Source organism: Labrus bergylta, chromosome 6 (genome assembly GCF_963930695.1).
Source record: "Labrus bergylta chromosome 6, fLabBer1.1, whole genome shotgun sequence".
Taxonomy (NCBI): domain Eukaryota; kingdom Metazoa; phylum Chordata; class Actinopteri; order Labriformes; family Labridae; genus Labrus; species Labrus bergylta.
The window spans coordinates 4,309,897-4,325,756 of NC_089200.1; positions in this window are offsets into that span (position 1 = coordinate 4,309,897).

The window sequence follows — 15,860 nt, forward strand, 5'->3', positions numbered from 1 at the left end:
GCCAAGGCCAGCAGAGTCCAACAGCACACCTTCTTCACCTGGCTCTCCAAGCCCTGCTTCGCTCCAAAGCGGGACACAAAGCCGCTCTGTCAACAACAAACAAGTAGATTGAACTCTCAGTGAACACAGACATGTACTGTAATCATTCAGATTTCTAAGGAACACATTTTAACCTGAATTCTTACTTTAAATCAGAAAGATTGTTGATACAACTCGGATTAAGAAGTCTCAAGAAACCTGTATTTTACAGTTATGATTTTACCCAATTAGTTTGTAGCTTTCTAAACACAATTAGGACAGCTGTTTGTGTTGTTACTGAATATACTAAACACAAAAGAATCTGAATGTTCTCTACATGTTTGTGTGCTCCTGCAGCAGCAGCTCAACAGATATGACTGGTTAACATTTTATCAAATATAGATCATTGTGGGAAAAAACAGATTCAAGTTACATGAAAAAAACATGCAGACATTCTCTGGGGCGGCATTAAACCTTCACGCTAAAGCTAATGTTCCTGTACCTATACACAACATCCTTTTGGGTTATTATTTCTTTATGTCTTTATGTTCAATTAACAACTTCGGTTTGAAGCCAAAAATAAGCTTTTTGTTTTGTCGAGTAATGTAGGTAGGTAGGTTGCTTTTCTCAGATTTTAGAAAAGGATATCTGAGACATTGAAAAACTGTAGTGTGCCGTCTTCAGGTTTCACAGCTCAGATTACTTCAGATGCTCTAAAGGCCCGGAGATAACAATAAGCCATGTCATCATTCTGAACTGATTTTTTTTAATTGTATCATTTAAAAATATATAAAATGAGTAGCTCTCATGCAGCCATCTACCCGATCTTTAATGGGACCCAATGTCTCATCAAGTGAATAAGTGACATGATTATTCTATGTAGGATGTAGTGATACATATAGGTCTGAACTTTCAGCCTGTGCTGCTTTGATTGAAAAAGGTGTTTTTAAAATAGCCTCTTATATGTCACCAATGTTCATGAAAGTGCACTGCAGTAAAGGTTCTCTCCTTATTTGACAAACTGCATTTCAAATTTGAGCTTATTTATTTTCTTAGTGTTATTCCTTTATTCCCTTAAGATCTTTCATTTTTTTAAATAACTTTTTTTTATTTTTCGTTTTTTTTTTTTTCGCCTCTGTCACACTAAGTCGGGGAAACAAACCCAGTTGCAGAGAGGAGGAGGAGCATCGGTGTTTATCTCTTTTTTTGCAGTGTTTTTATGCATATCCTAATATATCCAACAATATAATTACAAGTTATGTCTGTTTCATTTTTGTAGAATGTGTTTTAGAAACGGGAGACGTGGAGCAGCAGTAAAAAACGGCGCACTAAAAAAGCCGACAGATATTGTAAATTGACATGCAACATTTAAAAGGTTACAAATCATGTCTTATGCAGATAGCCTATTTGGTTTGTAGATAAAAGTTTTTATTTAACTTCATCAAAATTTGTTTGTGTGCTTCTGAGCACAAACAATTTCATTTGCATATACTGTCTGACAGGTAAGCATAGGATACAACTTATATCAATGTTTTGCCCTAAGAATAATTTGAAAAGGTTTCAGAGTGACATTAAATATTGTTAATATTTTATATATGCAAGTTGTGTAATTGGGAATTTTATCAGCAAATTTACCGTTTAAACTATTTTTTCATCATGTTTAAGGAATGATTGCAGGCATTGAACAGAAATTCTTGAGAAGGGATCAAATGGCGGGAGACCGAACTATTCCCTTTCAGATTTAGATAAAGGTCATTTCAGGTATGGGTAGAATGTGATGTGAGAGCTTGAAGAATGTGATGTGAGCTTGAAGAATGTGATGTGAGAGTTTGTAGAATGTGATGTAGACTGATCCTAGCTAACATGTCATCAGACTGAGACCTGGTACTGATCCTAGCTAACATGTCATCAGACTGAGACCTGGTACTGATCCTAGCTACTGATCCTAGCTAACAGGTCATCAGACTGAGACCTGGTACTGATCCTAGCTAACAGGTCATCAGATTGGGACCTGGTACTGATCCTAGCTAACAGGTCATCAGACTGAGACCTGGTACTGATCCTAGCTACTGATCCTAGCTAACAGGTCATCAGACTGGGACCTGGTACTGATCCTAGCTAACAGGTCATCAGACTGAGACCTGGTCTGCCTCGAGTAGCTCAGCTGTTTGAAGCGGACTTAGAAAACTTGTCCTCCCTTTTGGTCTGAATCCCCCCAAAGCCCCCCGATCGTTGAACAACATGCCACGACTCGTTTCTCAGCAGGAAAGACTCGTTTCCGTTCTTAGTTTGTGATAGGCTGCATGTGTTTTTAACTCCTGTAAGATACGTAACGAAATGTTGGGAAAGAGAGAACGAGCTTACATTTTTTTTTTCAAAGCGGAGGAGGAGGAGGAGGAGGAGGAGGAGGGGGAGGAGGAGGAGGAGGAGGGAAAACCAAAACGGCCGTGCGTCGTGTCCGAGCGGCTTCTTTACTGACGCGCTGCAAAATACTTTTCTACCTGAAGCGGACGACTAGTGATGTGTTTGCATGACGTGTGTGATCTGATCTCTTGGATTTCTTTCTTCTTCTTCTGCCTGTCGCTGTTTGCATGTAGATCAGCTTTTTATGAAAGCCCTTTTTGTTTCTCTCAAAGCTCGAGTTTACTTGCACTAACAAGATCATGTGTGAGGTAGAATATTTGACTTTTTATACTATAAAAACTATGTTTAATAGTTAGAACTCATGAAATAGCTTCTTTGAATATCCCTTAACGAGAGTTGTTTCTTAAACTGTGCTAGTTTCATATTTTAAAGACGTGCAATGGTGTCAGGGTCGTGTCCTTATCAGATACAATGTTCTAGAAAATGTGTTTCATGGTGACGATTAGTAATCCGAACATATTTACTCTTTAATTTTTTGCATTTCAAAAGTTTTGGCTCATTTCATGAAATCGGGTGAGACCGTGTTGTTTACATGTTAATAATGATGATAAATAAAAACATGAACATTTCAAGCACGTGGATGTTGCCAATGAATATTTGAAACCTGAATCATTACTCCACTGAAACACTGAAACCCGCCACTCACTCTGTAATATTTACTCTTCTTTTTCTCTGTGGGAGCTTCCTGCTGGTTTAGTTTCAGGCGGTGCTGAAATGTCTTCTGTTGGTTTCAAAGGGACGGTTTTGTTTTTCGTTGGACTCGATCTTAGATTTTTACTCCTGTTTTCATCTCTGCTGCATCACTGAAACTTCATACATGGAAAACTGAGAAATAAAAAGTTTGAAAGTTGTAAGAAATGCTTCGAGTCTCATCTGTTGGTGTCTTTTTATGATGTGTGAAAAAGACATTTCATTCATGCATTAAAGGCAGGGTTGGTGATTTTTGAAAACAAGCATGATTTTGAAAGTAGCATTCCCTCAGTGCCTTGTCTGCACCCGCCCCCTCCCCTCTGTGCTCACGCCCCCCTGCACGAGCGCCATTGCTCCAGAAGAGTGTAGAAACTACGTCGTCTCATTCAGTGGTCAGTAAACTCACAGTATGAACTCCGTCATCTGTGACGCTCTTTCAGTGTGGGCTAGAGCACGCAAGAGGCAGAGTGAATCCCATCTGATCAGGTAATTAAGACATTTTAGGAGATCTTGAACAACTGATTAATACATTTAAAAAAATAAAGTTTAACCGTCTACATCTAATAATCAACATAATAACAGAACATTCTCTCGTCCCGTCTCGTTACCTTTTCTCTTCTTCTGTCTAATCTCACCTCGTCTCTTCCTGTCTCATCCCGCTACGTCCCGCCGATCCCCTTCATGTTCCGTCATGTCCTGTGATGTCCCCTTTCATCTCATCCTGTATCTTCTCATCTCTTCTAGCCGTTTGGTCTCACCTCTTCTCTTCTCGTCCCGTCTCGTCCCTACTCGACTCTTCTTACTCATCTCGTCTCTTCTTGTCCCATTGCGTCCCTTCTTAACTCTTCCATCTTGTCCCGTCATATGTAACATATTAATTTATTAAGATGTTAATAAATCCTAATTTTTACCTCGGAATATAAAAATGGGGAACCATCTCTGGTGATGAGGAGGAGTTCAGCCGTAGTTGTAATAATGAATTAATCAATCAATCATATGTCAGAACGGCGAGCTCTTCAGGACAGTTTGAATCACAGAACACACGGAAAGCTCTGAAGGTTTACGTGTAACTTTAATGAAGTAATTGAACAATAATGCAGATTAATGAGATACATATCAATGAATATATATGGATGAGTATATCAATGAAACTATAAGGTATATGACATTGGTATGGTGAAGTTATAAGGTGAAAGTAACAAATGAAAACGAGAGGTTGGAATTGATTTAATGAAATGTGATTAACGAGTTTGTATAAAAGATCTGGACTCGGCTTTTGATGTTGGACACTTTAAGACCCTTCTGGTTTCAAACACGAGCTGAGAACGCAACCTTACTTTGGATTGTGTTCGCTGCGGACTCCTCCACAACTGGTTCAGCTTTCAAAGGTACCGAAGGGGGCGGCTCAGAGAAGAGCGATCAGACCCGCACAATCAACTCTCTCTCTCTTGGGAATCAAAAAAAACGACTTCATGCGACAAGAGACGATGACAAGACTGAGGAGAGAAGTCGATTCTCTCCACCTCTGTCTCGGACAGCAGGAAGGGGGCGGGGCTCCAAGAGGGAGACGAGCTCCGGTGCTTTCTTGCACGAGGAAGAATGTGCAACTTTTTGATCCAGCAGATGTCGCCCTTGAGCACCAGCATGAAACCAAAACAACTTGCGCTGCATCGTTGTTAGCATGCTAAGTAGCTCGTAGCTTCACACCGCATGTAAATTTACAAGAAATGACCGTGATCTAAAAAAGCTTAAGTGACATTCAAATAATCAGTGAGTACAGTATGTTATTCTTCTTTATCTCTAGTCCCTCAATTAAACAACTGGGGCGGGGGCCGCGTCCGCGTCCGTCCCTGGGGCAGAGGCCGCGTCCGCGCCTGCGCCTTGTGCTGAGGCCGTGGCTGAGGTAGAAGTGGCTTCGACCAGCTCTCAGGCTACAGAAAAATCACAGACTGTAGATAATGATAAAACTGAAGATTCCACAAGTTCTGCAGTTGTAGATGTTTCATTGAAGGAAGGTAAGACAGTGTGTTGTAGCCAGGCATCATGTGAAGGAGAGGACATGGATGAAGATTATGAGTCAGACAATGCATCCATTGCTGATTTGCCAAATAGTGGCTCTGGTCTTTATTCTTTAGAGTCAATCAATCAATTTATGGATGAAACGTACAACAAATCAGTAAAAATAAGTGACTACTTTAGTGATACTGAAAAGTTCATAAAGTCAGTCAGCATACTGAAAAGACAGGTTGGGTTTGACCTCCTGGACGCGAAAAAACGGTTCCGTCTTAAAAAGCACATCACCGCACTGAGGAAAGTTGGACGTAAGAGTGTGAAGAAGACAAAGAAATGATCATGCATCACAAGGTGTTTTTCTTCTTCTACTGCTCCCTGTTTGTGTCTACTTGTCTGTTCTTTCTCTCTGATCTTTCTATGAGGAGTCTTAAGATAGGATCTCTTAACATTAATGGTGGGAGAGACAGACAGAAAAGGGGCCTTATCTCTGAGATCTCAACTCAGAAAAACATTGATATCTTGTTTTTACAAGAGACTCATACCACACCATCAGATGAGACAGATTGGGGTTTATGGTGGGAGGGCTCTAACTACCTTAGCCATGGCACCAACTTTAGTGCAGGAGTAGCCATTTTGTTTAGAGCATCTGCAAATGTAAAGATCGTCTCTTGTGCTGAAATTGTAAAGGGAAGGCTTTTAATTGTAAGAGCAGAAATAGAGGACACTGTTTTCTGCTTCACTAATATTTATGCTCCAAATAATGGAGCTGAAAGGGTAGCTTTCTATACCCGCCTCCAAAAGGAGTTAGTGATCTATAATCAGGATCAGATCATTCTTGGTGGTGATTTTAACTGCACACTTGATTTCACCATGGATAGAATAGGAGAGGAGCCACATCCACATTCAGCCCAGACTTTAAACACTGTCATCTCTCACCTGGATTTGTTGGACACATTTAGAGTGAAACATCCACAATCCAGACAGTATACATGGGTCAGGGTTAACAGTAACAGGGTGTGTGCAGCTAGACTGGACAGGGTTTACATCTCCAGAACTCTCAACCCCAGATTAATTCATTGTAATATTCTGCCTGTCGGCTTCACTGATCACCATTTTGTTAGTGTGGAGCTGATTATTTCACCAGGTGAAAGGGCTAAGTCCTTCTGGCATTTTAATAACAAGCTTCTACTGGACAATGTTTTCTGTAAAAACTTTGGGTGTTTTTGGGATCAGTGGCAATTAAGAAAAGTTGAGTTTGATTCTTTGAAGCTTTGGTGGGAGGTTGGTAAAGCTCAGATTCGTGTTTTTTGTCAGCAGTACACGTCACACTCTTCTGCTAGATTAAAAACAGTCATTAAAAATCTTGAGGACAACATTAAGAACCTTGAGGAGGGGTTAAATGGGAGTGTGGATCCCACCACTGGTACCCTGCTGAAGGAGAAACGTATGGAGTTGAGCTCTTTCCTGCAGGAGAGGGTGAAGGGAGCTCTTGTGCGGAGTCGTTTCCTTCAACTCAAAGACATGGATGCCCCAACGTCTTTCTTTTTCAATCTTGAGAGATCTGTGGCTCAAAAAAAGCTGCTGACTTGTCTGAAACTGCCAGGAGGTCGTATAACAGCTGATCCAAAGGAAATGAGCAGTCACGCCATGCAGTTCTATGAGGATCTGTTTGGAGCAGAGAGTTGCAGCCAGGAGTGTCGCAGGGAGCTCCTGGAGGGTCTCCCTCAGCTCAGTGTGGAGGAGAGGTCTCTTCTGGAAGGGGAGCTGTCTCTGGAGGAGCTCACTGCTGCTGTCACTCAGATGGCAACAGGAAGAGCACCTGGAATAGATGGGTTGTCCACAGACTTTTTTAAGAGGTTCTGGAATATCCTTGGGTCTGACCTGCATAGTGTTTTAATGGAGTGTTGCAGGACCGGGTCTCTTCCTGGTTCTTGTAAGAGAGCAGTTCTTTCCTTGCTCCCCAAGAAAGGTGACCTGGCATTGTTAAAAAACTGGAGGCCGGTTGCTTTGCTTTGTGCGGACTACAAGATCCTCTCCAGAGCTTTATCGAACAGACTAAAGGACGTTCTGGGAAGTGTGGTCCATAAAGACCAGAGTTACTGTGTTCCAGACCGGACAATCATGGATAATGTTTTTCTTATCAGAGATGTCATTGATGTGTGTAAAATCTATAATCTAAATGTTGGCATTGTGTCTCTGGATCAAGAGAAGGCGTTTGACAGGGTGGATCACTCGTATTTGTTTTCTGCACTGAGGTCTTTTGGTTTTGGGGATGGTTTTGTGTCATTAGTTGGGTTGTTGTATCAGGATGCACAGTGTTTGGTGAAGATGGGGGCGGGGTTGAGTCGGCCAATCCCTGTACGGCGAGGGATCAGACAAGGTTGTCCCATCTCCGGCCAGCTGTACAGCTTGGCTATTGAGCCCTTGCTGTGCAGGTTGAGGGACCGGCTCAGCGGGCTTTCTTTGCCCGCGGCCTGTAGCATTGAATGTCCCCCTACAATTTCTGCCTATGCTGATGATGTAAACATCTTCATCTCCAATCAGGGGGACGTTCGGTGTCTGCGGGACACCCTGTCCCTGTATGAAAGGGCAACAGCTGCACGGGTGAACTGGGAAAAAAGTGGTGCCTTATTGGTGGGAGAGTGGAGGGACCAGGCAGTGCCCAGTCTGCCTGGTGGACTTGAGTGGGGGAGGGAGGGGTTGAAGGTGTTGGGGGTTTATTTGGGTACCGAGGGCTTTAAAAGTAAAAACTGGGAGGGAGTTAGGGAGAAAGTGTGCGCTCGGTTGTCTAAATGGAAATGGTTGCTACCCCAGTTGTCGTATAGGGGAAGAGTTCTGGTGGTCAATAACTTGGTTGCCTCGACTCTCTGGCACAGACTTGTGGCTTTGACACCTCCAAGAGAGCTGGTGGAGGACATTCAAAGGGCCATCCTGGACTTCTTCTGGTCAGGCAAACACTGGGTCCAGGCGGCAGTCCTCTACCTGCCGGTGGCTGAAGGGGGACATGGACTTATAGACATTCAGTCAAAAATTGCCTCATTCAGACTCCAGACTGCACAGAGACTCCTTTTCACTTGTGGTCCCAGCTGGATGGACATCGCTCGACTGCTGCTGAGGAGAGCTGGACGGCTGGGGTACACTAAGCAGCTCTTTCTGTTAAAGCTTGAGGAGGTGGATCTCACTGGATTAACATCCTTTTATATGTCTGTAATGCAGGCATGGAAAATGTACACATTCAAAAGGGAAAAAACTGAGAGTCTGGGAATGTGGATCTTTGAGGAACCGTTATTTTTTAATGATTTTATAAGGACTCCAACTTTGCAGTCAGCCAGTCTCCGGGCCAGTTTCAGAGAGGCAGGCTGCACAAAACTGGGTCACCTGGTAAGACTGACCCTGGACGCCCTCAAAGAAAGGACCAATATCACCTCCAGCCGGGTGGTTGAAAGAGTGGTGGAGGAAGTCTTTGCTGCACTTCCAGTAAAACTTGTGACATTTCTAAACATTGAGAATCTGTGTGAGCAGTGGAGTGAAGAGGGCGAATACAGCTTCCCATCTTTGTCTGTTACCCCAGATGTCGGGGAGTGGCAGGAAAGAGGAGGTGGACTGCTGTCCTTTAGTACTCCTGTTCTGGGAAAGTTCCAGGATGCAGGGAAAAAGGCACTCTATCAGTCCTGTGTTAAGGTCCTACATCTTCGTGATCTGTCGGGAGTGAAAGAGTCGAGGTGGATCGAGTTTTTTGGCCCGGAGGTTTCCCCGAAAGGCAGCTGGCGGTCCCTGTACAAGCTGCCTGTTGAGAAGAGAACAGCAGATCTCCAGTGGAGAGTTGTGCATGGGGTTATAGCCACGAACAGATACAGAGCGCACATTGATCCAGGGGTGGGAGAGGAGTGTTTGTTTTGTTCACTAACTGAAACTTTGTCTCATCTGTTTGTTGAGTGTCCCAGGCTCTCACTCTTGTTTGTCCTTATGAAAAGCTTCTTTGAAGCTCTCGGGGAGGATTTCTCTTATGCAGTGTTTGTTTTTGGGCCAAAGTATTCTGCAAAGAAAAAGACTGTACATACACTGATGAACTTTTTATCTGGCTCGGCTAAGTTGGCCATTTGGCTTACACGCAAGAACCGAGCTCAGGGTACTGGCTGTGTGGAACCGGTGCTGGTTCTGGAGGGACTTTTGAAGGCCAGACTAAAGGTAGAATTTGCCTATTATCAAATGATGGACAATGTGCAAGACTTTAATAGTGTATGGGCTGTGGAAGAAGCTTTGTGCTCTGTGGGTGGGGATGGAGAGCTGATTATTCATTTTTGATGCAGTAAATGTTGTTTTTGTTGATGTTGTGATTTTTGTTGCACTTGTTTTGTTTTATGTTTTATTTTTTATTTATTTATTTATTTCCTTCTCTTGATCTGAGTGATGATGTGACAGTGTTATAATTTTCTCCTGGTAGTGGTAAAATAAAAGGTATTTTGAAAACCAAAACCTCTGCTCTCCTCTCCTCTCCTCTCCTCTCCTCTGCTCTCCTCTCCGCTCCTCTCCTCTCCTCTCCTCTCCGTTTCCGTTTCCGTTTCCGGTTTCCGGTTTCCGGTGAGTGTGAGTGTGAGTGTGAGTGTCGGTGGTGGTGTTGCGAGTGGCGCGGAGATTGAATTGTTTGCTATCCTTTCTACTGTTTTCAAAGTGCACGATCAGGTCAGATTGTTTTCATATTTGTATTGAGTGTTGTTGGCTGTGTAAGACAGATCGTTGGAGGGGTTGGAGGGAGGAATGGCGTCTGCTGAGACGCCACCTCCGACTCTCCGACAGGGAGTTCGGATAGTCCCTCCGAACGGTACTGTCACCGTGGAGGAGGTTCTGTTAGCTGCAGGTGAACAGGTAGGCCATGAGAAACTCTTGTATGCATCCCGAATGAACAAGGCTGTGGTTGTTTTTCTGAAGAGTGAGCCTCTTGTGTATCAGCTGATTGAGAGTGGTGTGTTCATTAGGGATTTGTTTGTGCAGGTTTCCCCGTTGTCGGTTCCCTCTACGCGGATCACCGTATCCGGTGTTCCGCCGTTTATTTCTAACAACTTGTTAGAGAACGAACTCCGCAGGTTTGGGAAGTTTGCGAGTGGTTTCAAAACTGTGAGTCTAGGGTGTAAAGATCCCAAACTGAAACATGTTCAATCTTTGCGGCGTCAGGTGTTCATGTTTTTGGATTCGCCCACACAGACTCTGGAGGTTTCCTTTAGAGTGAAACACGGTGACGCTTCTTATGCGTATGCGAGCTCGGGACAACTGAAGTGTTTTGAGTGTGGTGATGTGGGACACAAACGTTTTGCGTGTCCGCACAGACAGCAGGAGGCGGCTAGTGCTGCCGCTGACGCGGGCGGCTCTGTTAGTGTGGCGCATGTGGCGGGGGCCGCGTCCGCGCCTGGGGCAGAGGCCGCGTCCGCGTCCGCGTCCGCGCCTGGGACGGGGGCCGCGTCCGCGCCCGTGCCTGGGGCGGAGGCCGCGTCCGCGCCTGGGGCGGAGGCCGCGTCCGTGCCTGGGGCAGAGGCCGCGTCCGCGCCTGCGCCTGGTGCTGAGGCCGTGGCTGAGGTAGAAGTGGCTTCGACCAGCTCTCAGGCTACAGAAAAATCACAGACTGTAGATAATGATAAAACTGAAGATTCCACAAGTTCTGCAGTTGTAGATGTTTCATTGAAGGAAGGTAAGACAGTGTGTTGTAGCCAGGCATCATGTGAAGGAGAGGACATGGATGAAGATTATGAGTCAGACAATGCATCCATTGCTGATTTGCCAAATAGTGGCTCTGGTCTTTATTCTTTAGAGTCAATCAATCAATTTATGGATGAAACGTACAACAAATCAGTAAAAATAAGTGACTACTTTAGTGATACTGAAAAGTTCATAAAGTCAGTCAGCATACTGAAAAGACAGGTTGGGTTTGACCTCCTGGACGCGAAAAAACGGTTCCGTCTTAAAAAGCACATCACCGCACTGAGGAAAGTTGGACGTAAGAGTGTGAAGAAGACAAAGAAATGATCATGCATCACAAGGTGTTTTTCTTCTTCTACTGCTCCCTGTTTGTGTCTACTTGTCTGTTCTTTCTCTCTGATCTTTCTATGAGGAGTCTTAAGATAGGATCTCTTAACATTAATGGTGGGAGAGACAGACAGAAAAGGGGCCTTATCTCTGAGATCTCAACTCAGAAAAACATTGATATCTTGTTTTTACAAGAGACTCATACCACACCATCAGATGAGACAGATTGGGGTTTATGGTGGGAGGGCTCTAACTACCTTAGCCATGGCACCAACTTTAGTGCAGGAGTAGCCATTTTGTTTAGAGCATCTGCAAATGTAAAGATCGTCTCTTGTGCTGAAATTGTAAAGGGAAGGCTTTTAATTGTAAGAGCAGAAATAGAGGACACTGTTTTCTGCTTCACTAATATTTATGCTCCAAATAATGGAGCTGAAAGGGTAGCTTTCTATACCCGCCTCCAAAAGGAGTTAGTGATCTATAATCAGGATCAGATCATTCTTGGTGGTGATTTTAACTGCACACTTGATTTCACCGTGGATAGAATAGGAGAGGAGCCACATCCACATTCAGCCCAGACTTTAAACACTGTCATCTCTCACCTGGATTTGTTGGACACATTTAGAGTGAAACATCCACAATCCAGACAGTATACATGGGTCAGGGTTAACAGTAACAGGGTGTGTGCAGCTAGACTGGACAGGGTTTACATCTCCAGAACTCTCAACCCCAGATTAATTCATTGTAATATTCTGCCTGTCGGCTTCACTGATCACCATTTTGTTAGTGTGGAGCTGATTATTTCACCAGGTGAAAGGGCTAAGTCCTTCTGGCATTTTAATAACAAGCTTCTACTGGACAATGTTTTCTGTAAAAACTTTGGGTGTTTTTGGGATCAGTGGCAATTAAGAAAAGTTGAGTTTGATTCTTTGAAGCTTTGGTGGGAGGTTGGTAAAGCTCAGATTCGTGTTTTTTGTCAGCAGTACACGTCACACTCTTCTGCTAGATTAAAAACAGTCATTAAAAATCTTGAGGACAACATTAAGAACCTTGAGGAGGGGTTAAATGGGAGTGTGGATCCCACCACTGGTACCCTGCTGAAGGAGAAACGTATGGAGTTGAGCTCTTTCCTGCAGGAGAGGGTGAAGGGAGCTCTTGTGCGGAGTCGTTTCCTTCAACTCAAAGACATGGATGCCCCAACGTCTTTCTTTTTCAATCTTGAGAGATCTGTGGCTCAAAAAAAGCTACTGACTTGTTTGAAACTGCCAGGAGGTCGAATAACAGCTGATCCAAAGGAAATGAGCAGTCACGCCATGCAGTTCTATGAGGATCTGTTTGGAGCAGAGAGTTGCAGCCAGGAGTGTCGCAGGGAGCTCCTGGAGGGTCTCCCTCAGCTCAGTGTGGAGGAGAGGTCTCTTCTGGAAGGGGAGCTGTCTCTGGAGGAGCTCACTGCTGCTGTCACTCAGATGGCAACAGGAAGAGCACCTGGAATAGATGGGTTGTCCACAGACTTTTTTAAGAGGTTCTGGAATATCCTTGGGTCTGACCTGCATAGTGTTTTAATGGAGTGTTGCAGGACCGGGTCTCTTCCTGGTTCTTGTAAGAGAGCAGTTCTTTCCTTGCTCCCCAAGAAAGGTGACCTGGCATTGTTAAAAAACTGGAGGCCGGTTGCTTTGCTTTGTGCGGACTACAAGATCCTCTCCAGAGCTTTATCGAACAGACTAAAGGACGTTCTGGGAAGTGTGGTCCATAAAGACCAGAGTTACTGTGTTCCAGACCGGACAATCATGGATAATGTTTTTCTTATCAGAGATGTCATTGATGTGTGTAAAATCTATAATCTAAATGTTGGCATTGTGTCTCTGGATCAAGAGAAGGCGTTTGACAGGGTGGATCACTCGTATTTGTTTTCTGCACTGAGGTCTTTTGGTTTTGGGGATGGTTTTGTGTCATTAGTTGGTTTGTTGTATCAGGATGCACAGTGTTTGGTGAAGATGGGGGCGGGGTTGAGTCGGCCAATCCCTGTACGGCGAGGGATCAGACAAGGTTGTCCCATCTCCGGCCAGCTGTACAGCTTGGCTATTGAGCCCTTGCTGTGCAGGTTGAGGGACCGGCTCAGCGGGCTTTCTTTGCCCGCGGCCTGTAGCATTGAATGTCCCCCTACAATTTCTGCCTATGCTGATGATGTAAACATCTTCATCTCCAATCAGGGGGACGTTCGGTGTCTGCGGGACACCCTGTCCCTGTATGAAAGGGCAACAGCTGCACGGGTGAACTGGGAAAAAAGTGGTGCCTTACTGGTGGGAGAGTGGAGGGACCAGGCAGTGCCCAGTCTGCCGGGTGGACTTGAGTGGGGGAGGGAGGGGTTGAAGGTGTTGGGGGTTTATTTGGGTACCGAGGGCTTTAAAAGTAAAAACTGGGAGGGAGTTAGGGAGAAAGTGTGCGCTCGGTTGTCTAAATGGAAATGGTTGCTACCCCAGTTGTCGTATAGGGGAAGAGTTCTGGTGGTCAATAACTTGGTTGCCTCGACTCTCTGGCACAGACTTGTGGCTTTGACACCTCCAAGAGGGCTGGTGGAGGACATTCAAAGGGCCATCCTGGACTTCTTCTGGTCAGGCAAACACTGGGTCCAGGCGGCAGTCCTCTACCTGCCGGTGGCTGAAGGGGGACATGGACTTATAGACATTCAGTCAAAAATTGCCTCATTCAGACTCCAGACTGCACAGAGACTCCTTTTCACTTGTGGTCCCAGCTGGATGGACATCGCTCGACTGCTGCTGAGGAGAGCTGGACGGCTGGGGTACACTAAGCAGCTCTTTCTGTTAAAGCTTGAGGAGGTGGATCTCACTGGATTAACATCCTTTTATATGTCTGTAATGCAGGCATGGAAAATGTACACATTCAAAAGGGAAAAAACTGAGAGTCTGGGAATGTGGATCTTTGAGGAACCGTTATTTTTTAATGATTTTATAAGGACTCCAACTTTGCAGTCAGCCAGTCTCCGGGCCAGTTTCAGAGAGGCAGGCTGCACAAAACTGGGTCACCTGGTAAGACTGACCCTGGACGCCCTCAAAGAAAGGACCAATATCACCTCCAGCCGGGTGGTTGAAAGAGTGGTGGAGGAAGTCTTTGCTGCACTTCCAGTAAAACTTGTGACATTTCTAAACATTGAGAATCTGTGTGAGCAGTGGAGTGAAGAGGGCGAATACAGCTTCCCATCTTTGTCTGTTACCCCAGATGTCGGGGAGTGGCAGGAAAGAGGAGGTGGACTGCTGTCCTTTAGTACTCCTGTTCTGGGAAAGTTCCAGGATGCAGGGAAAAAGGCACTCTATCAGTCCTGTGTTAAGGTCCTACATCTTCGTGATCTGTCGGGAGTGAAAGAGTCGAGGTGGATCGAGTTTTTTGGCCCGGAGGTTTCCCCGAAAGGCAGCTGGCGGTCCCTGTACAAGCTGCCTGTTGAGAAGAGAACAGCAGATCTCCAGTGGAGAGTTGTGCATGGGGTTATAGCCACGAACAGATACAGAGCGCACATTGATCCAGGGGTGGGAGAGGAGTGTTTGTTTTGTTCACTAACTGAAACTTTGTCTCATCTGTTTGTTGAGTGTCCCAGGCTCTCACTCTTGTTTGTCCTTATGAAAAGCTTCTTTGAAGCTCTCGGGGAGGATTTCTCTTATGCAGTGTTTGTTTTTGGGCCAAAGTATTCTGCAAAGAAAAAGACTGTACATACACTGATGAACTTTTTATCTGGCTCGGCTAAGTTGGCCATTTGGCTTACACGCAAGAACCGAGCTCAGGGTACTGGCTGTGTGGAACCGGTGCTGGTTCTGGAGGGACTTTTGAAGGCCAGACTAAAGGTAGAATTTGCCTATTATCAAATGATGGACAATGTGCAAGACTTTAATAGTGTATGGGCTGTGGAAGAAGCTTTGTGCTCTGTGGGTGGGGATGGAGAGCTGATTATTCATTTTTGATGCAGTAAATGTTGTTTTTGTTGATGTTGTGATTTTTGTTGCACTTGTTTTGTTTTATGTTTTATTTTTTATTTATTTATTTATTTCCTTCTCTTGATCTGAGTGATGATGTGACAGTGTTATAATTTTCTCCTGGTAGTGGTAAAATAAAAGGTATTTTGAAAACCAAACCTCTCTCTGTATCTCTCTCTCTCTGTCTGTCTCGTTCTCTCTCTCTCTCTCTCTCTCTCTCTCTCTCTCTCTCTCTCTCTCTCTCTCTCTGTCTGTCTCGTTCTCTCTCTCTCTGTCTCTCTCTCTCTCTCTCTGTCTGTCTCGTTCTCTCTCTCTCTCTCTCTCTCTGTCTTTCTCTCTCTCTCTCCCTCTGTATCTCTCTCTCTCTCTCTCTCTCTGTCTCTCTCTCTCTCTCTCTCTCTCTCTCTCTCCCTCGCTCTCTCTCTCTCTCTCTCTCTCTGTCTCTCTCTCTCTCTCTCTCTCTCTGTCTCTCCCTCTCTCTCTCTGTCTCTCTCTCTCTGTCTCTCTCTCTCTCCCTCGCTCTCTCTCTCTCTGTCTTTCTCTCTCTCTCTCTCTCCCTCTCTCTGTATCTCTCTCTCTCTCTCTCTCTGTCTCTCTCTCTCTCTGTCTGTCTCGTTCTCTCTCTCTCTCTCTCTCTCTCTCTCTCTCTGTCTCTGTCTGTCTCGTTCTCTCTCTCTCTCTCTCTCTCTCTCTCTCTCTGTCTTTCTCTCTCTCTCT